This window comes from Melopsittacus undulatus, chromosome 5 (assembly GCF_012275295.1).
Source record: "Melopsittacus undulatus isolate bMelUnd1 chromosome 5, bMelUnd1.mat.Z, whole genome shotgun sequence".
NCBI lineage: Eukaryota > Metazoa > Chordata > Aves > Psittaciformes > Psittaculidae > Melopsittacus > Melopsittacus undulatus.
The window spans coordinates 12688273-12711015 of record NC_047531.1 but is presented as its reverse complement, the minus strand read 5'-3'; the positions used below and the strand labels follow the sequence as shown (position 1 = coordinate 12711015).

General features: G+C 37.9%; 1 protein-coding gene across 6 annotated transcripts in view; it reads left to right on the top strand.

Moving 5' to 3' along the window:
• NRCAM (neuronal cell adhesion molecule) overlaps nucleotides 1–22743 on the top strand; it is a 154054-nt gene that overhangs the window by 57921 nt on the left and 73390 nt on the right. Inside the window, exon 1 of one of the 6 annotated variants that reach the window (XM_034063143.1) lies at nucleotides 19869–19888. The exons of the other annotated variants lie outside the window; for them this stretch is intronic. The gene's annotated coding sequence lies outside the window, so the exon portion shown is untranslated. Of the gene's footprint in view, nucleotides 1–19868; nucleotides 19889–22743 lie in introns of those variants that run through there. 6 annotated transcript variants of the gene reach the window in all.

The following is a 22743-nucleotide window of genomic DNA, read 5'->3' as shown; positions in this document are numbered from 1 at the left end:
CTGAAATATGATTGCAAGACAAAAATGAGAAATTTAGTCCCAACAACACAGATATCTGTCCAGCCTTCCATCCTCAGAGAGTACCTGATGTTCACCTTTTCTGTAGGCAGGTAGAGGAGCTGTTCAGATGCTGTTTTCTGATTGTGTTCTTTGAGCGGTAATCCCAACCCTTTCCTTGTTTGCGTCTTTTGGTAGAAACCAAATTGTTCTATTTCCAGATTTTAGTTTAATTTTTCACTAGCAAGGCTTCCTTTCTCTCTTTCCTTGTACAGTCTCCCAGAGTTTTGTGTTATTTGCAGCGGACAGCTTTCTTTCCCTCATTTGAAGCCTGGCTGCTCCGTGGTGCTGCATATGATAATGCAAGAATCTGAGGGTACTTAGGAAAGGAAACTAATTAGAGGTGCTTATCAATTGAAAATGAAGATTAAAAGTAAGTCTAGAAGCAGATGACAGACTTTTTTTCTGATATACAGGTGCCAGTTTTTAGTTGTTTTGGCTTCTTTTTTTAATGAAATGCTCATTCTGAGTTCTGTGAATATTTTAAAAAGTATATTTTGGGAATCTCATTTTGTAGCCAAACCATAAAGAAAACAAGATCTTTAAATTAAGACTTCTTAAAAAACATGATTTCCAAGCTTAAGTTGCATTGCTTGGTTTTACTCTCAGAAAGCCAAGCAGACACTGTACAGAATGTGTCCTAATGGGCTATCAGGTCATGAAACTGTTATGTTAGCATGATTTCATCTGAGTGGGAGATTATGTGAGACTTTGTTAAGGATTTGAACTGTGAAATATAAATTAAAATGCAGTTGAATAACTTTATATTTCTTAATGCAGCTTTCAGTAGCATCATAATTTCGGGGGTAAATTGATACTTTTTTTGAGGCTATGATTTGAGACCCCATCTCAATCTCTGTTCTCCTTAATCCTACAACTATACATATATTTCATTATTTTAAAAAATGATGGAGAAATCAAATACAGAGATCTGGGGAATGTAAAGCTACAGAGATTGGCATTTCCAAAATATTTTTCATTTTCATTATTTTATCTAAATAATATATCCTCTTTACAAATCTTTTAATGTCTGCTGCACATCTGCTGCTCTAATTTTTCTATGCTTTTCTAGCTGTCGTGTTGCTAGAACCTGCTCAAGTAGATGGAAAGGTTACAGTGCACTCAATGGGAGAAATGTCTCAGTGAAGTGAGAAAAGCAATAGAATTGTATGAGGACCTGAAAAAAAAGTAAGAAATAATAGTTGAGCTATTGAAGTAATGTCTTCAATATGAATTTGTATGCAAGAAGCTTATCTTTAACTGCATTAGTTCATTTTTAATGAAGGTTAGCCCTTCATGGTAATGTATTCTAACACCCTTAACAGGCTTGAGTTAGTGTTTACAAATCTTGATTTTTCTGAATTGACAATATAAAAAATACTCACTAAAATATTAATATTAAAATGTGTCATGCGTGATGAGCAGCCTGCATTCTAGTGTAAACATTTTCTTAAAGCAGTTGTTTCCAAACAACAAAAATCAAATGGATTATTCATGCCATGCAGGGCATCACTGCAATTCAGTGTTACCTCAGTTTACATTTTTCTGACAGATAACAGAGTTTCCAGAACTGTGTGAGCTACAGAGTTTACAGTATTGTGAAATGATGTCAGCATTTTTAGGATATTTACTGCAGTTATTTGGCATTTTCTTTAATAAGAAATTCCTCTGTTACTTTAATCTTCAAATTTCCTGTCTTGTGTTCTTCTGAGTCCTTTTGCTTTATTATGGAAAACTGTTTATTTTGAGATTTGAAACTGGGAATATAAAAGTGTTTCACTCACTAAAAATAAAAATTCAACAGCTTAATGCTCACCTCCACTGTGTTTCTTATGCTGCGTCATCATGTAAAGCTTGCCAACTTCAAATATATGACACACAGTCAATTTGGAAGACCTGCCAAAAATGCAACAACTGTATAAAGAGAGGCTAAATACCTGTAGAAGTTTAAATTGTCTAAGAAACACATTTTCAAGTATGAAATCTTTTCAAACTAGAATTGCAGTGCTTATGTGTAGCTAGATATATTAATTACCCAAATAACTATCACAGTTCTCAAAAGCATTGCTGTAATGGAATTTAGGATTGTGTTTGGTGAGAACTACTACCTCCTGCATATGGCTGTATTCAGCTCAGTGAACTTCATCCAGTCAAAAATTGATTTTTATGGCTGGAGGCCTATCGAGCAACTCTGCCCTCCCCACTGACTGTGGAAAGATGAATTAAGCATTACAGGCTGTTCCCTCTGGAGTCTCTTAGGGCTGGTCTACAACTTGAAGGTTTTGTTGGCAATTTACTGGGCAATTAAAATTCTCAGGAAATACTTCAAAGGAAAATGGGTGTTTGGCTGGCAGGAATGGATGTTTTCCAGCCAGAGAAAAGAGAAAAATGTTGCAAGGAAGATTTAAACCCTGTAGGTCTTTTTAAAATAACCTATCACTGACTATCATCATAGGTCTTTTTCCGAATAACCTATCACTGACTGTCATCTCTTCCTACTAGTTTCAGTTTGTCTGGACAAGTTTCTCCAGTCCTCTATGTGATATGGAGGCTCTTAGGCCACGCAAGTTTTGAAGGTATTGAAGCTCCTTCACATCTAGAACAGCAGACTGCAGAAAGGTAGCATACTTCTACCCACTAATGTCTTTCAAGCAGTTGTAAGAGATACAGTCCTATCTTGAATGGTGATCTGGAATAACATACAGCAACCATTCTTTCAAATTAGTCACATACTTTAAGGACAGTATTAGTTGCCTTGGACTGCTTGCAGAGTCCAAACAACTTCATTTCGTGCAAACTAAATGGATTAAGTTTCTTACAATGTACTGTAACTCCCCGTCCCCCTGTTTTTCTCCAGGTCTCATTGATTCAACTAGCACAGGATTTGCTGTTGAGAGAGTAAATATCTTTAGGATCTTTTCTAGAACAGTGAGATGTTTGAGAAATGTGAGAAAGTATAAGCATTTTAGATGCAGCACTTTGGATCTTTGGTTGGTAAAATGTTCATGAATTTAGTTAGTCGATACACAGGGAAGGCACAAAATTTTCATTCAGCCTGCAGATGTCAAAGGTGGTTGTGGGATTTAATGGGAACCATAAAAGAGTTATTTTTCTATGTTAACAATAGAGTCTTTTTTCTTTCCTTACACAGTTCCCCCAAAATGGTATCTGGTCCGAGATGTGATTGTGATTCTCAACATTTTCACATGTATGCTGCTATCAGTTTTTAACTTACTTTATAAGTGAGCTTTTTAAGCTGAAGCTTTTGTAAAATTAATTTGCTCACTACAGAAGTATGCTTTGTTTACTCAGTTGAAAATTAACACAATTTTAGAAAAGCTGATGGGGCATTTTGTTTGACTCACTTTTTGGCAATGGTGGAGTAAAGTGATTAGTAACTCATGCCTAAACTGTAAGGAAGCTGGATCCACACCTGTTCTTTTTCAAACCAAAGTAGTCCTTTCAAGTGTTTGATGCTTGTTCACTGGTATTACAAAAGTAAGTTATGAAAAGGATTTTGAGAGCTTAATTCTTCAGACTGCAGTCAGGTACCTGTAAGAAGTTGCAAGAGTACTGATTAGCAGGAAGTAAAACTGGGAAGGGTGTTTGATCCATAGTTTCTATTTAAACAATCATATTACAGGCTTATGACAGCCAAATGTGTTATACTAACTGAAATAATCATAGAATCATAGAATGGTTGGGATTGCAAAGGATCATCTAGTACATCACAACCCTTGTGTTTTCCCACTATTACTGCAACATTTAGATAATGCCTTTTGAAGCTGAAGTGAGGCCCATTTATTAATTTAAATCTGTATCTTTGGAGGAGCTGGTGAAGTTGAAAAGGATTTAATTAATTACGTTTTGATACAAAAAGCTTTATTTTAGAATTTTAAAGGGGAAAAGCCACAAAAGCCCTCCCTTAAACCTCTGAATGTTTATTGTGCCATATCAAACTGAATAAAGGTATTTTTCATTGAAGTAACTGTTTTACTTAACGGTCCAAGGAGGATCCTTAGTTTTATTCTTCTCACAAGCATGCTGTAGCAGGGTGTGCTCTTTACCAAGTGGTTCTTAGCACTCTTAAGGATCAGAAATAGCTTCCACAGAACAGCAACTAGCACATCAGAGTACTGGATTTCTATTAGAGGGCAGCCCTAAACACGAAGATGCCTAGATTTTGGAAGATAGTGTACTACTATTACTTGTTTGCTGTATATAATCCAAAGAAACAGTTATATTTTCTTAATTGCATAATGGCCCAACTTCAGAGTAATACAGACTCCTGAGAGTCTCGTGATTATGGCCCTTTGCTAGCATAGACCTGAACTGGAAAAAAAACCCTAGCATACAGTTTTCTTCCCACTCCATAGTTACATTGCCACACTACTGTGTACAGCATTGCTGCATCCTTCTTCCATGCTCAAGCACGGTCTCATGATTGCACACAGGATTTCAGCTCTGATTTCTGGTTTCTTACTGATGTAACAGCACTTTGAATTCTCAGAAGAGAATTTTTTCAGTAGTTCTTGTTGGCTGTGATAAGCATTTCCTTACAGAGGTTGTTAGATGTTGTGAATACTGTGCATAAACATCTGTCTCTTGTGTTCAATGTAACAGGGAATGTAGATGCCCAGACCAACAGTGTGAATTCTCTGGAGCTAAGTGCTCATGTGCTTATGGTGTTCAGTGCTGGGAAGCTTGTGTCTGTTGTTTTTTGTTTCAGTTCAGGGTGTTCAAATAGGTTCTTGTGGCTTGTGCACCTAGTATTTGATATTCTCAGGTTGTTTGTTGTCAAGCTATTGAATGTCCATGCGTTGCATAACATCCAGTGATGAATGACCTAACCAGTCAAGAACAGGTTTTTCTTCCCTGGAAAAATGCATATAAAAATATTACAAACACTGAGTTGCAGATTTTAACAACAAATATTCCTGCACCTGTGATTCTTCTTGCAGCTGCTGCACACCATCTCTTTGTAGTCCCAGCTTTTCTTCTACACCTGTTGTTCAGCAGTGGTCTCTGCTGTAGTCTGTACATCTTGCCTCAGGGCTGCTGAGAATCTTCCAAGAAGTGATGCTGTACAGAGGAGTGAGCATAAGAGAGAAAGGTTACAGAGAACACAGGCTTAGGATACAGACAGACTGTAAGGGCAATAGGTGGTATAGGCATTTGTATTTTGACAGATGTCAGCACTTATATCTGTCATGCATACACTTACCTTCCATGTCTGTTTAGTACAATAACTGCCTGTGACATGTTGTGTCTGGCAGTAGCTTCTTTGTGGAGCCTGTGGTGTGGTTTGCACAGTAGCTTTGCCCTTGGGCACTCTATTGCACCCTGCTTTCTTCTCACAGGCCTCAGGAAGGCAGATTAGTTGACCTGTACTCTCCTCCTGAATTTGGAGGACATTAGTACAGTGTAACCTCCACTTTGTTTCTAGGAGACATCCACTTTGTACCTGGGTGTGTAGCTCCTTTGGAGCTTGTTCTCAACCAGATAATAACCTTATTTGATTTGAGAAACCTCCTTGGATGCAATGATGTCTAATAGAACTTAGCAGCAGAATTCCTATTGACATTATTAAGTTAGGACATCATTCGTTATCCTTGGGTGTCTGTGATATGATTGCATTTGTAGTGGTATATGAAAACTGATGGAATTAGATTTAGATTATTTAATTTACTTTTCTATTTGATTTTTACAAGCTTTTTTTTTCATCTGTACTAGTCTACACAGGTAGGAACATCTATAGAAACATGCCTATCTTTTTTTCAACTTAATTAATTTGAAAGAAAGGTGGCCATAGTAGAATATGAAAAACTTTCTGTAACACACTATGTGACATTTCGTACAGCAAGTAGACTTGGCCTTTATTTGGACATTATCACTACACAGCAGTTAAGAGGCCATTGCTTTTTAGGGTACCATAATTCTTCACCATTTATCCACAGTAGGAAATGGCTGAAGGAGAGCACCATCCTCCGTTGATGTAATTTGCTTTCTAACATAGTGACTTCTCAAGGTAGCACGTAGACAGATGGGTGTTCTTAAAACAGCCTATCACCCTGTCTGACTTTTTCTCTCTGCTGATGGGTATTGCCTTCCTATGAGAGTCAGATAAGTCACTCATTTGACATTTTACCTGTTTAAATCTTGTTAATTCCTTTGTTGATTGTGCCAGCTAGAAGAGGACATTTGTCTGTAACTTTACACAACCTGTACTATGCTAGTGATGAAAATTAAATTGTCCACAGACCTGTAGTGGTAGATCAGAAGCCATAATAGCTTGATGAGGATTTAGGGATAGTAGCTGTGGTTTTGTCAGGTGGATTTGTGGGACCTAGTCTAGCATGTGTAAGTCCAGGGCCAAAACTCAGTTCTCTATCTTTAAAATTACTACTCAGAAGCAGGAAGAATAACCTCAGTTTTTAACAGGGCTGAGCTGAAATCACAACAACCCTATAAACGTGATCAGTGAAGTACTAGACTGGGCCATGTGGGCACTATCATCAGAAGGGAAAAAATGCTTAAAGTATCACTTTTCATTCAGTTGGGATCAGTATTAGAACAGTAAAATGTAGCAGGTGATTTCAGACCTCTAATTATACACCAGGGACTGCACTCCCACTGCAAAAAGTGGAATCTAAGATTTGTGATATGAAAATTTGCCTTTTTTTCAACCCTTGTAAGTCCTTTTTGAAATAGAAAAACTATTACGTTTGGAAAACCATCTATGGAGCATAAACATTTTTCAAGTTTTTATGAAGTAATTAATCTGTATAGGATTTGTGGAATCCAAAGCAGAAACATTGTTAAATAATGCATGCTGAATAATATGTAATCTGATATTTATTCCACAGGGGCTTTTGGTTTTGTTTTGGGATTCAGGAACTCTCATGGGTCTTCTAAAAATCAGCAGATATGAGTACTGTAATAGCTCAGTAATATCATCTGTCTGGCATCAGGAGCCCTCTTTTGCAGTAGCTAAGTGTCTTTTGATATGTGATGTGCTCTGCTAAATGTGTTGTAAAGCTCTTTGGCTTCACTGAAGAGTAAAAGACTGAGTATCAGCCATTTGTAAAGCCTTTTAATAGTGCTGAAAGAACAGATAATGACAGTGTACAGTGCTAGAACAAAACAACAAAGACTGGATAGGCAAATGTTGATGGTCACTTAGTTTTGCAAATAATTACAGTTCATGTGGTTTTGGCTTTTACAACTTTGGAGTATAAATCCTTTTTGTTGAATTTCTATAAAGTGTTATTCAGGAAACACATTTCTGCAAGAAAACTGTCAAATGTTTAGCAAAACATTTAACAAAACAGCAAAAACACTTCTTTGAAACCTGTCATCCAATCATCTGTCAGTATATTCATTGGTTTTGAAATGCCACCAAAGCAGCCATGAATTAAAAAGGAAAAAGTTGTTTTGAAAGTCGATATATCCTTCTCATGTTAAAATTTGTAGTACAGTTTTGTAAGGAAATTACTGACCTAATTTAGTGACAGAATGACAGAAGAAATCAAATATTCTGCCTGGCAAAATACAATAAAAATTGAATCTGTGGATTATTCACAAAATGCTTTTATCTGTGTCTTGTTTTGTGTTTCCTTTAAAACAAGTCAAAACAGTCTGGAAAAAGGATGGACAGGCTCTCTGGGAACAGTAGAAAGTCCCTTTTATGCCTACCTACTGCAGCACTGCATTTCAGCCAATTGGCAAAAGGAAAGGCTTTACCTACTCTCACTACCAGAGGAGTGCATTCACCTCTGTTCAGAAAGTATACTCTCTTTCCTCAAGAAAAATTAATGTTAATGTTTTTTTATTGCATCCTGTATTCAGTAAGATCTCATGTAAATTAGTTATGAATTTCTGAGTAGAGCATCTTTAAAACTACAGCTGGCTTAGTAGAAAACTTCCTATGAAAGGTCTTGTGCCTATCAAGATGCTTCTATGGGTGTTAGTAATGCTGTTGATGTTTCCTTCATGTTTAAAGTACCTGACTGCCTTTGGAATACAAAAGTTATCTATTACTATCAAATAACACTTCTTGCTGCTGTTAGACTTAGCTACTGCTGTTGTGAGAAAGGTGAACAGAGTTAAATTCTTCTACTATACGACTCCGGTTTGCTCATCTTATGTCTTTATTGAGCTTTGGTTTTGTTACTATAAACTCGTATAATTATATCCACATAACCACACCTGTGATTTGCGAAAGCCAATACATTTATGTGTTTATCACATTTATGAAGGCAGTCTGAAGAAAAGAAGGCTCCAGGGAGACATTATAGCATCATTCCAGTGCCTAAGGGAGGCCTACCAAAAACCTGGAGAGGGACTTTGTACCAGGGCATGTGGTGACTAACAGAGTTTTTGAAACTGAGAGAGGGGAGATTTAGACTAGATATAAGGGAGAAATTCTTTATTATGAGGGTGGTGAGACATTGGCACAGGTTGCCCAGAAAAGCTGTGCATGCCCCATCCCTGGCAGTGTTCAAAGCCAGGTTGGACGTGATTTTAAGCAAGCTGGTCTAGTGGAAGGTGTCCCTGCCCATGGCAGAGGGTTGGAATTAGAAGATCTTTAAGGTCCCTCCCAACTCAAACCAGTCTGTTTTAGCAAAAACAGATTTACAATTCTGATATAGCTTGATGAGTTTTGATGGAGAATCTTGGCTTAATTCTCCCACTGTGTCACATTCCAGAGTATTATAATAACCTAAAAAATATTCTATCAAGTACCTGCTTTTGTCTGTACTCCTTTTCCATAAATACCTAAAATATGACTATCCAGTTTCCTTTTAAATAGCTGCTTTGACTTTTAGATAACTTAATGATTTGTGTATCATTTGCAAACTGGTGTGCAAACGAAAGAAGCTCTGTATTACCAGATGTGTTTGAGATGCAAGTGAGCACAGGAAATGCTCAGGGTGCACTTTTTTTTTTAAAGGAGAGTACTCATCAAAGCAACATGTTCTGATTAAGCTGAGAAATACAGTTGTAATTTGTCACAGAGCAGGCTAAATATTGTTTTCATATGTGTATGTGTGTATACATATTACTAATTATATAATTTGAGAAATTATAGAACTTATGTGTACAACTGGCTTTCCTCTATTTAGAAATAAAAGCCTTCAAATACAGAATTTACACTTTGTAAAATGCATCCTGGTAAATACATGTGAAGGATGGTACTATGTTAGAATTATTTTGCAGGAGACTGTATGCACTGATGTGTGGTAGTTGCCCACACTTTTTTTGAACTATTTTATTCAATAAATTGAATAAATCTTCTTTGAATAAATTTGTGTAAAAGGCTGGTGGATATAAAAGTCAAGGAAATACAATAAAGGTTTGACATTCCTTTTTACGTGACTTACAGAGCTTGCAGAATATAGTGCTCCTCTTCAGACTTAAAAGATTGCATATCTTAACAGACTACACTAGGAACAATGCTGAAAATCATTAGAAAAAAACACAAGGACATGTTTTGAATCAAAAATAGTAAAAATGAAAAGTCAATGCCATTTGTTTAATGGAAGTGTGCAATGAATTTCATTAATGCATCAGTCATCTTGTGAAATGGGTCAGTGAGAGAAGAGTCAGTATTTGGGAAGCTGCCTTTAGATAACATATTTTAACTTTTATAGACTTTGTAGAGATGTGAAAAAATCGTGATGGATGTTGTTGACTTTCGATTCTATGATTCATTGAGTCAGATGGAGTAAGTCAAAGATACTAGGATCTTCCTTTGCTTTTTTAATTTTTTTTAAATTATTTTTAAGAAAAACATCTGTGCATATATATCTCTTTTCAGGTGTTTGGCTTTGCTCTGAAGTAATTTTCCTTGGCCTTGCAGAGTATGCCTCACCAGTGCTGCAAGTAGGACAGTCAGTTTAGCAATGGGAATACTTCAGTGTGGCATTCACCCAGGTCAGATCCATGAAGACTTGGGCTGTGGGTACATTTTCACATGATGTTTTACTTCATTTAATTTCAGACTGACATCCAAAAGAGGTAGTTCCTTTTGGGAAATCTCTGTCATGTCAGAACCTAATCTTTTCTTGCATGGGTTTAGTTATTTTTTGATCAGTGAACTGATGTACCTCACTGGAGATACTACAGTTCTTAAATGCAAGAAGAGAGGGCAGGAACTTAGAGTGAAGAAGAGGAGCTCAGGACTTCTGCATATCTTCTTGACAGCTACTTGTCATTAGATCAAAGCAAGCCTAGTATAAAGATGCACCCCTAAATAAAGTACCAGCTTTTTAATGCAAGTGAAAAGCAATGTTGGAGAGAACTCAAAGGACTGCTCTTGAAAAAAAGGAAGTGTGGTCACTGAATGGACACACCTAATTCCACCCCGTTCCCCCATCTCCCCTTCAGCCAGGTTCTATTTTAATTTGTGCAAATTAGTTAGCTGTATAATTCTGTGACTCTGACCACTGAATCAAAGAATACAAGTGGTTGTTCTAGTCTGCATGAACCTCCTTTTTCATACCTGCAGTTATTTGGGATATATAGAAGATTAAGGACTGAAATGTACCCTCTAATAAAATACTTTGGTGATCAACAGACTAAAGCGATTGCTGGCAAAAAGAGAAAAATACTTATCTAACCTAACCCTTAATGCTTTTTTTATAGTAGCGAAGATAATTGTGTTTCTAACTTGATTTCTGTACAGCATTCAAGTTAATTCAGGCTTAATTGTATTTTTCTCAGATTTCACTGGGTACATTTTTTGGTGCGGGTTCCTTGTCCCAGATACATTAGAAATGGTTCATTTTGTATAAAACAGTATTTTAAAATATACTTCTCTTCTTTTTATATCTTTTTAAATCTTTTAAAATCTTCCCTTTCCCTCTTTAGTTTTCCCATGACATTCAATATCTTTGCCAAACCAGTGCAGTGAATTAGGTAAACTTTGTCTGATTAAACATGTGAGAAATCGTATGTGTGAAGTTCATAGCGTCTCAGCCATGCCAACTGTTGGCTTTATGTCTGGAAAATCTGGGTCTTAAGATTAAACAAAAGGTGTATCACACTTTTCCCAGCATATGCTGATGTGGGTAAATCTTGCCATGTTAAAAATAGCCAATTGTCAGCCATTGTGGAAAAAAAGGAATGTGGTTTAATTAAGCAGAAATGCTATTATCTTACCTGGCAACTACCCAGCAGCAAGCATTACATGTGAAAATGTGTAATTTGTTGGACCCAGCCTAATTCTGGGAACACACTATCAAGATTAAAGAAAAGTTAGTAAAAGTTTTTACTTCATCTTTACCTTATCCACCGTTTCATGGGGAGTGTTTCCAGGTGAGTCCTTTTTCTGAAACCAGCTCCTGCTACTGAATGAATTATAAAGTCAAAAATGAGACATGAGTGTGAATGCAGAGATCCCTATGAGGCACTGTGAAAACATGTAGCAATTCAAAATAAATAATGAGTGCCAAAGGTTGGTTGCCTTTGTGTTCCACTCTTGGTTCAAATGCAAGACAACCAAAACACTTTATGAATTTTAAAGGGGACATAGACTCTCCCGTTTCTCCTATTCAGGGTTACAGGAAAAGTATTTTTGTGCCCTACTGAGCCTAAATATGTTGATGCCTATTTTCTGCTTTTTTCCTTCTGGAAAATGAAGCTTCTAAGGGTTTCCTTGATTGCTGTTGTCTCCTAAGTGTTGCAAAGGCAACCAACGTGACATTAACCCCTTTCATGTAGTGCAGAATGTTTGCTCCAGGATCTCAAATGACAAAAAAACAAAAACAAACCCACAAAAAAACCTGAAAACAAAACCCCCAAACAAGAAAAAAACCCATAATTGAGAAACTTAATAACTGTCTTGATATGAAAAACATTATTTCATGAACTTACAGTGAAAGTTGATTTGCTACTTTCAATTTTATTCTGATTGGGGGTGAAGCTATTAGTTTTACTTCAAATGTTGTCTGGGCAAATTGAGCTTAATTTACTTGTGGATTATAGTTATGGATTTAACCTACAGTTTATTCCAAAAAATGTTGAGCTACTTTACCAAATATTTGCAGTGAAGCAGTTTGAGTCATGTGCCTGCCAAGGAAGAAAGGAATCAGGGCTGCTACCTGATATTATCAGTCAGTCTCAGCTGTTGTAACTGCCCTCCATGAGAGGCTATTATTTACTTAGTGTTTTAGTGTTCTGACAGTAGGAAAAACCCTGTCTCAAATCTTCAGTATTAGGTAGATTGTTCTTTGAATACAAAGTCTGACTGAGATTTTTTTTCCTTGATGGACTTTATTTCCCATCACCCTCCTTCATACTTTCTCAGCAATATGGAGAACAGTTCTTTCACCAATCTGGTGTCGCCTGGCTAGCTTATAGTTTTTTAGGAAGGAATAAAAGGCAGCATCTGTCTGTCTTTAAGAAGGAAGGATGCTTAGGAGAGATCAGAATGTGGGAGGGAGAGAGATGCAGGATATTAACAACTGGTTGTCTGTGATCCTGCTGTGATTTCTTGCTCCTTTTTCATAAGGAGTCATTCCAGTTTTCTACTGTATGCACAGAGAGGCAACACTTATGAACATCATGAAAGTACATGCTGGGTAGAGCTGCCTTTTTCTTTTGCTCTATCCATGTGTCTGGTGAGGCATTTTCCGGGAGCCCTACTTTAGGCTTCAACTTCTTCCCATAGACCACATGGAAAATGTGGTAAGACATTCCCATTGCCACAAGTCTTGCTTTCCAGAGGTACTGCTTTGAGATACATTATTCTTCTAAGCAAATATGAATTGAGAGTTGAAGCTGTGGAACCCTAGGGAATAATGCCTGAAGGGAAGTTAAAGGTGAGACTGAAAACCAGGCTGGTTTCAGAGATGTAAGAACAGGAGATCAAAAATTATTTTCTTCCCAGCGCTGCACTAGTTTCTACATGTCCTTACAGACCCAATTAAAATAACATTTGATTAAAATGAATACAACAAAGCACAGTTTAAAGTGGTGCTAAGTCTCTGGATAAATTGAAAAACCAGCAAAATTTAATTTCATATTAAAGATTAAAGAGTACTTTCTGGTCTTGTTATATGAGGGTTTCTCTGGTGTATAAGCAGTAAGACAGTTTAATGTAAAATTAAAAATCCTTGGACAACAGCATCTCTCAAATTAGCATGGCTAAGAAAATAGGCTTTAATATTGTTTTATGGCAATTTTGCATTCTTTTCGTGTTGAAATACAGATCAGTATTATGCTAATATGGCTATATCACCTGCAGGTGTTGCTTGAGAGTCCAGTGAGCAGTCCTTTGTATTTTCTTTGAAGGATCAATATTTAAAGATATGGAAAGGAGAGGGGTCTGGCTCACAAGCTGCCTTAATACACTGTAATTCTGACTGTAACTGGATTGACTGAAAGTTGCCTCAGAGAAAGATAATTTGTAAAAACTATAAAGCATAGGCAAGTGTTTGAAGTAATCAAAGCTAATTAGGAATATTATTTACTTTAACTTCTTGAATGTCTTGCCTTCATTTTTATAGTTTCTTGAAGTTTTCCTTCTGAAATGCTCATATTTTGTACTGCATTTGCATTATTAGATGTTACAACTGTGCAGAAATCAGAATTGGCAGAATTTATTGAAATAATTTCTAATGTGCTGTGAGAAATTGCTGTTGCGTTTACCCATATTGTTGGAGAGAAATTTGGTTTTTGTTTTATGTGTATGTTTAGAAATTTAGCAAATAACCTGTCTTAAGAAAAAAGTAAAAAGGTAGTTTGGAAATTAAATGGATGCATAATTATAAAAAAGTGATTTTGTCATGAGAGTAAGAATTCAGTTGTGAGGTCATGCTGCCTTGTTACTGTGTGCCTTAGGATGTCTTATCATGAAAAAGCAAATGTTTCTTTGGATGCCTCATTGTTTGATACAAAACCTATGTATGTGTGTACATTAATAAGCTGATTTTATTTTTGAATGATTAAATGTAGTCATTACTGTGGATAAAATAACACATCAGTCGCTGGATTACAAGTTATGTAGTAAAGTTCTTTTGCAGCACTATCAGCAAAATTTCAGAAGGATTTTTGTTTGGGATTTTGTAACATGTTCTCCTCTTGCAGTGCTATTTTTTCTTTCACTTTGAGAATTTTTTTGTTAATTTCAGTATTATTGATTTTGTGGGAGGATATCATATGTGCTTAGAATAGTGTTCTTATAATGAGAAAACAGAGTATTTAGACTAGTACATTGAATGGAAGAAAGTTTCTCCTCATCCATTGGTGCAACTGTGCAGAGCTACCCTGAGCTTAACTCAAACAACAACAACAAAAAAACCTGACAAAAAGCTCCTATTCTTACAATGTGTGCAGTTTTCATTTGAGATCTTGATTTAAAGGATAAATTAGTTGTAACAAGCCAAAGAAAACAGTTGTAAACAAGACAGTATAAAAGATATGTCTTTTATCTCCTTGGTGGTAATGTGAATGTGAAATTCCAATGAATCTGTGAACAATGTAAATTCTTACATCAAAGTGTAATGTTTACTTACATAATAGGTACAAAGTCCTGGGTAAGATTTTTTTTTGGTGTCATTAATGAATAGCATACACGTACAAAACATGGAGGAAAAGCTATTCCCAGTTAGGGAACAAACTGGACTAACTCCTTGATGAATAAATGAGCTTTTTTTACCCTAAAGGTTTGAGTTAATGATTTGTATAAAGAAGCTCACTCAGGCTCTAGTTATTGGCTTTGTCGTATTGCAGCTTATTTGAATTGCACCTAAAAATACGTTATTTTAGTGGTGCCTTCTCTGATTCTTATAAATGAAACATTGAAAATATTCTTAACATATAATATGTATTCCAAATGAAAGGGCAAAAGCATGGGAATGTAGGTTAGCACATATAATTTAGAAGGTTTCAGTTTGATAATGGTTTCTTAAAACTTTATTAGAAGTGCAAAATTAATTGGGAAAATTAAGCTGCAGGGTTTTATTTTTGATACAATAAAAAATACATTCAATTAAAAAGCCATATTAATCCTTGAACATCATAATAGCATAAAAAAAATCCACATTTGGATAAATGTAAAAATAGGCCCTTCATTTATATTCTTGAATTACTTTTTTTTTGTCTCTTTGATAATCCAGATACAGGAAAGCAGAGGCTGGAAAACAGAGATTTAACAGAATCAGCTGCAATACAGATTATAGAACAAATCTTAAGAGTTTTAATCAAGTCAAGTTCAGATGAATCCAGTGGCAGATTTTGTTGAATAATGCCAGCAAAATGAAGGATTAATTCTAAAAATACGAATTTTGGTACATTGTATCTATTATTTGAAGCTGGCCCACTAAAATAACCTGTTCTATCCACTTTTGTATTTAGACAGATGAGGTTCAATAGTCTATGCCAGTAAAACTAGCTGAAATCACATAGCTTATTTAAAACAAGAAGGAAAATACACTAAGATTTTGAATAAATGTGGTGGTTGTGGTTAGCAGTAGACTACAGAGGGAAATAATTATAGGTATAATGCTGGTTCATCCAGAATATCATATTAGCTTCTGGTAGTTTCATCCAAGCCAATTTTCTTGAACTAAAAATGTTCACTTTTATAGGATCATAGAATCTTCTAGTTTTGAAAACACTTTAATATCATCAGTTCCAACCATTAAGGTAGCACTGCCAAGTCCACCAGTAGACATGTCCCTAAGCACCACATCTACACATCTTTTAAATACCTCCAGGGATGGTGACTCTACCACTTTCCTGGGCAGCCTGTTTGAAGGCTTGACAACCCTTTCAGTGAAGATTATCCTAATATCCAGTCTAAACCTCTCCTGGTGCAACCTCAGGCCCTTACTTGTCATCTTCTCACTTTTTACTTGGGAGAAGAGACCATCACCTGACTCTCTACAACCTCCTTTCAGGTAGTTGTAGAGAGCAATAAGGTCTCCCCTGAGCCTCCTTTTATCCAGGCTAAACAACCCCAGTTCCCTCATATGACTTGTGCTCCAGACCCTTCACCAGCTTCACTGCCCTTGTTTGAATATGCTCAATGTCTTTCTTGCAATGAGGGGCCCAGAACTGAACACAGGATTCGAGGTGCAGGCTCACCAGTGCCAAGTACAGGAGGATGATCAATGCCCTGGCCTGCACTATCTCTGATACAGGCCAGGATGCCATTGGCCTTCTTGGCTGCCTGGGCACAAGCTGGCTAATGTTCAGCCAGCTATTGACCAACACCCCCAGGTCCTTTTCTATAAGGCAGCTTTCCAGCCACTCTTCCCCAAGCCTGTAGTGTTGCATGGGGTTGTTATGACCTAACTGCAAGAACCGGGATTTTCCTTTGTTGAATCATACAGTTGGCATTGGACCATCAATCCTGCCTGTCCAGATCCCTCTGAAGAGCTTTCCTTCCCTCAGCAGGTCAACACTCAGTCCAGCTTGGTGTTATCTCAGGCTTACTGAGAGAGCACTCAGTTGCCTTGTCCAGATCATTGATAACAATATTAAGCAGAACTGGCCCCAGTGCTGAGCCCTGGGGAGCACCACTTGTAACCAGCCATCAACTGAATTTAACTCCGTTCTTCACCGCTGGCCATCCAGTCAGTTTTTCACCCTACGAAGAGTACACCCATCCAAGCCATGAGCAGTCAGCTTCTCCAGGAGAATGCTGTGGGAAAAAGTGTCAAAAGCTTTACTGAAGACCAGGTAAACAACATCCAATCCACAGCCTTTCCCTCATCCAGTACGTGGGTCACCTTGTCATAGAAGTTGATCAGGTTAGTCAAGCAGGACTTGCCGTTCATAAACCCATGCTGTCTGTGCCTCATCACCTGGTTTTGTGGTACAGTTCTCTGTGATGGCACTCAGGATGATCTGCTCCATAGCCTTCTCCAGCACCAAGGTCAGAGTGACAGGCCTGTAGTTCTCTGGATCCTCCTTCCAGCCCTTCTTGTAGATGGGGTCGCATTTGCTAATTTCCAGTCACTGGGACCTCACTGGTTAGCCAGGGCTGCTGATAAGTGATGGAAAGTGCCTCAGTGAGCACTTCCACCAGCTCTCTCAGTACCCTTGGGTGGATCCCATCTGGACCCATAGACTTTTGTATGACTCTGTAGTTTAACAGGATGTTAAACATTTTCCCTTCGATTATGGGGGCTTCATTCAGCTCCCCATCCCTGTCTTCCAGCGCAGATGTCTGTGTACCTGGAGAGCAACTGGGCTTGCTATTAAAGACTGAGGCAAAAGTGGCAATAAGTACATCAGCCTTTTCCCCAGCCTTTGTCACTATGTTTCCTACCACATCTAATAAAGGATGAAGATTCTCCTCAGCCCTTGTTTTGTTGCTCAAGTATTTATAGAAATGTTTTTTTATTGTCTTTTACAGCAGTATCCAGATTAAGTTGTAGATGGGCTTTGGCCCTTCTAATTTACTCCATGTATAACCTCGTGATATCCTTATGTCCTCTTGAGTAGCCTGCCCCTTCTTCCAAAGGTCATAAACTCTCCTTTTTTTCTGAGTTCCAGCCAAAGCTCTCTGCTCAGCCAGGCCCAACTTCTTCCCCACTGGCTCATCTTTCGATAAGGCTTTTATGTCTGATTGGCAACAGAATTGACTAAAGTAAAAGCTGTATGAGGAGGAGGATACTCATGATTTGTACTTCAGAGTGAGAGGTCAGGGTGGTGACAGTCACAGGAGTCTGTGCTGATGTCTGTCTGTATATTCAGGTTTTCTGGAGTTTGCCTTGCAATGGATCTGTAGTGGACCTGCAGTGTGTCTGAAGCCTTCAGGACTTAGTGCTTTTAAATATTCCCTAATTATTGCAATGTTGATTTTTCATCTTTTCCTTGTTTCTTCCTGTGAAATATCTGTAATGCTCTCATAGCCTTTGTTTAGAGGTGAAACCTATGCTGAAATAATCTGTCACTGGGAATTCACCAAAGAAGGGAGCAGAGCTCTTGCAAATATTCTTGTGCAAACCAGTAGGCTGGTGCAAGGTCTGTTTTTTCCCCATCATCTTCCAGATTGTGTCTTTCAACAATGATGTAAAATTATTTTTCTTTCTTTTCATGTTAATATCATGCTGAATACTTTTAATTTCTCTTTCATGTAGATAAAATTTTAACATGTAATTCCAACCTTAATGATTTTAAACATATGCTTTCTTTACTTTTTTCCTTTCCTCTCCCTCTAACAAAACCCAAAAGGTGCTATTTATCTGGTGTCTTCTCAATCCCATCGAAGTGTTTTGCTTCAATAATTGCCTGTTCCACTCCTTCACCCCTTGCTCCCCCCAGTTCCAGTTCAGAGAAGCACTTACCTCATCTCTCAGGGTCAATCTGCCACCTAATGGAGGACTGACATTATTGTCCATATTTGTAGGCAGAAGACAGTACATCCAGACTGCTCTGTGCCCTAAGCATGGAAGGTAGGAGAAACCCAGGCAGAATTCATCCGTGTTGTGCTGGGGAGCTCCCTGTGTGAGCTCTTGAGGGCAGACAGCTTTGCTTTCCCAAGTGCCAGCTGAGTAAGTCAGCTCTTAATGATGGTGACAGCTAGTGAGGTTGGGTCATTGTTTGCAGCGCAGTGTTGCACAGATGCAGTGTCCATCCTGTCAGGCCTTGCCCTGTTGTATACTCCCACTTAGAGCCTCCACAGTGTACACAAGAGCTCATGTATTCAGGGACCTGGAAGCTCTGCAGGTTTGTAATAGAAAAAAACCCCACAAACAAAAATAAACCACCCCCACCCCAAAAACCAAAACCAAACAACCCATAAAAAAAAACCCAACAAAACAAAACAGAACACCAAGCAAACAAAAGCCAAGCAAAGTCAGGATGAAAAAAGGGCACTTGAATGCCAGCCTTCCCTCCTTTATCTATAAAGCTGAGGTAGCCAGCTGTAGCAGGCAGGTTTTATGCAGGTGATGAAGTTAGTTAACACTTTGTATGTTATTATGAATTACTTGTGAATGAGGGGCAGAGATGCTGATATAAAGAAGTGATGAAATCAGAACATCTTGAAGTTGGCAAGTTCTTTCTGGCCATTGTTAGGGCACTAGTCATCCCTGCACATGTGATCCTTAGTAGCACACCTGAGCATGGTGACCTGGTTATGAAATGTAGCACAACACTGTGCATATCTGCAAACATATTTTAAGGAGCTGGTTTATTTGCTTAAGTCTCACACCATTCGGTTTGGAACAGTAGCAGCATGAATTAGTGTTGTTTAGAGCAGGGGCAGATCTGATTTGCAGAGCTGTAATCATTGAGAACATTGTCAGCACTTTTAGAGAGAAAGGCAAGGGTATTTCTAAGGCATAGAAGTGTTTGTATCTGAGCTCTTGTTTCATTTCGGTTTTTAATGGTAGACAGAGGTTGCAAGATAACAGATGTATTTGGAACTCCTTTAACAAAATTAATTAAAATGTAGCCAGCAAACATGCTGACTTTGCCTGTTAAATAGATGTTGCACATAGATGGCCAGTCCCCAGCCCCCATCTCCAAAAAGTCTACCCAAAGCAGCTAGCTGGAGTTTGTACAGTTTGTTCCCTCAGCACTGTTTACCCTCCTTTGTTCATGTACTTGTTAGGGTTTTATATCTGACAGAATGCCTTAGTCCTCAGTTTCTGGCACTGTCCCTATTCCAAGTGATCTCCTCCCTAGCATAACTATTCTGGCATTTCATGCTAATATTAGTGGTTTCTGCTCTACTTCCCAAAGGGAGGAGTTTCCCTGTCTTTGAATCAGATTCTGCTCTTTTGCACAGTATGCTTTTCACAAGAATATCTCCAGGGTTGCAGGAATACTTCTGGACAGATAGTGGGTTAGCTGCAGGGATGCATAGAAGGTAATTAACCAACATAATACAGAATGTGTTACTTTCTCCTAAGCCAGCTCTCTGAAGCCCTTGCTCTGAATTCTGGTGAGTTAAAAAATAAATACAAGGAAAAGAAAGGAAAACAAATTTCTTTCATCATATCTCTTGGGTAAAGAAATTAGCATTTCAGGGAGCATTTCAGCTGAGCATCCCTTTTGCATATTTACAAGGAGCTAACTGTAGTCACTGAATTGGGAGTCTTCGCTCAGGATGATGGTGCATTTTTCTTCTGCCCACTCTGCAGTTTTCCTTCTGGTTCTATTTGCACAGTTACTTATGGCTGTCAGAGAAATCTGATTATTCATAGTTATTTATCTCATAAGCACTGTCTATTGAAAAACCTTTCAGAGGGAAGGAGATGGGCTACTTGAAAACCTTTTTTGTATTGAAGCTCATTCTGAATTAGATCTTCTGAAAGTGGACTTACCGAGTGACTAGATCATTTGCATGCTTCTAAAAATGCCAAAACATAACCTAAAGAGTTATCCTAATGAGAGCATCATGTGGGTTTTAATACTCAGGTGCTGTAAAAATGTTGTCGTAATTTGTTTTCTCTCACTCACTCTGAATGACTTCTGACTCATTGAGAAATGTGATAATCTAGCTGAATTACTTACTCTCCTTGATGACCGTATTTAGTGATTTGCTTTAAGCCAAACTATATCTCTCTAAATCTGTGCAGGTTATGTTCTTACTTCCTGCTGTGCAAAGCCATAGTCCTCAGCAGATTTGCAGAGTTGCACTCAAGCGCTTCAGTCAGGTCTTTGAAAGACAGCAAAATTAACCGTACATGCATAAGATACAAAGCATTGTTGTTCAGGCTATAATGACTCTAAAGGACTACTAAAATAAATGGCACTAAACCATTTGTTTTGTGCTCCATTCTATCTTCTATTGTAAGTGAAGAGGTAAAAAAGGTGAAAGAGTCTGAATCCAGTCAAGAATTCAAGACACCAGAAAGCACTCAAGCAAGATTGCTGTTCAGCTGTTGATTTGACTCTGGAGGCATCTGAATTTGCTAGATTTACTAGGCTTACTTACTTCCCTGTTTGAAAGCTATCCACAGCTTTGCTCTGCTGTGTATGTAATCACCACATTTAAGCAGTTTATAATTTAATCTGAGCAGGACCTAGAAAGTAAGTGCTCCTCTGTTTAAATCCTCAAAAAGGCCAAATTCTGTATAGGTCATCCGGGACCTATAAGACAACCATAAAAGGACAGATCAGCCCTGCCTCAGTCTTTTAAAACTAACTCTGCTTGTCTGCTCTCAAGAGAAGGTTTGTGTGGATCATTACTGAGCTTACAGGCTTACTTGCAGCCTTTAATGAGACATTTGAAATCTGTGCTTAGTTGGATTTTTTTATCCTGCATTTTTGGGTGCTCCTAGGATTTGGCACTTGCACTTCTAGAGCAGGCAGTTGAAATAAGACTTTGCCAAGTGGATTTTTAAGGACCTATATCCTTGATTTTTTAGCTGTACCACAGTGTTCATAGCGATTTACCAATGAGCAGCAGTTAGCAGCTATATAATTTTATAGTGTTCAGGGAAGTACAACACTGAAGACTCACAAAAGTAAAAGGGAAAAATATTTTGCGAGAAGAAATTAAAAAGAAAAAGAAGTGAACAAGACAAGGTCCAGATTGCGTATGCCTTATCACTGTGGAAAAGCTCAAAGTGACCTGGAACCCAGGGGTTTCCTTCTGTCTCCCTGTCAATGGGCAAGTGGCTAAGTGGCTGCTAGAAGGAGGATGTCTTAGAGAATACCCAAACAGACATGTCTTCATTTAGACCCCCATCTGCCCTAAAACACTATTGAAGGACTGATGTAGTGTTGACTGTGCTTAGGTAGACCCTGAGCATTCATGGCATTGTAGGACCCTACTCAGTCCTGGTTGAACCAGGAGAGTCAACCTTGTGCAAGGCTGCATCAGCTGGATGGGTGTCAGATGACCTGGTACAAGTGCAGTTCAGTACCGATGCAAAATGGGTGGATAATGAAGCTGGTTTACATTGCTAGTTCTGTAGTTCATACTGAAGTTATGCTGGAATTGATTGGATCTTCTTGTGCTGGGGCTGTGCAGATGCACAGTCAGTACTGACACTTGTCTGAAAGAGCTTCTGTTCTCTTGGCAGATGTGTTGGCTATTGCTGTGGAGGAGACAAGCAGACAAATACTTGGTTTATTTTTATGGACTAAGTGTTAAGAACAGAAACAGGATTAGCACTGTTTTGTGAGCTCCTTCACAGTCATTTGCTTCTCTTGCTGTTTTATTATTGCAAGTAACATGATGAATTTGAAGAAAAAGTATGATACATCATGTTCAGATGGACACCTTTTCTAGTCATAATAACCATTAATAGGTACTATAAATAATGTGTGTTGAAGATACAGATGTTTAGCCAGCAGGTCTAGGTGCAATGGGTCTAGAGAAGCCTGTGGGGGAGATTTCTGGTTCACAGGTTTTAATTTTTAATATGTTCCTTAAGACTGGAAGAAAGCTGGTGTTCTGCCCAGATTCAGATTCAGACAAGCAGATTGAGCAGGGTAAATGTAGCCTGATATAAATCACAGTGAACATATGGAAAAAAGCTGATTGGGGATTCAGCTGATAGGGAATTAAAGGCCATGAGTAAAATTAATTCTACTCAACATAGTTTTATGGAAAGTTGGGCCTGTAAAACAAATGATTGACAAAAGCCTGATTTTAATATTTTAATATTTGATAAAATTACAAGTTTGATAAGATGATGCTGTACTTCATTCCTTGGACAGTTTACATCTAATTGACTCCTGTTTGCTATATCGTAGCTTCAACCTTTAGTC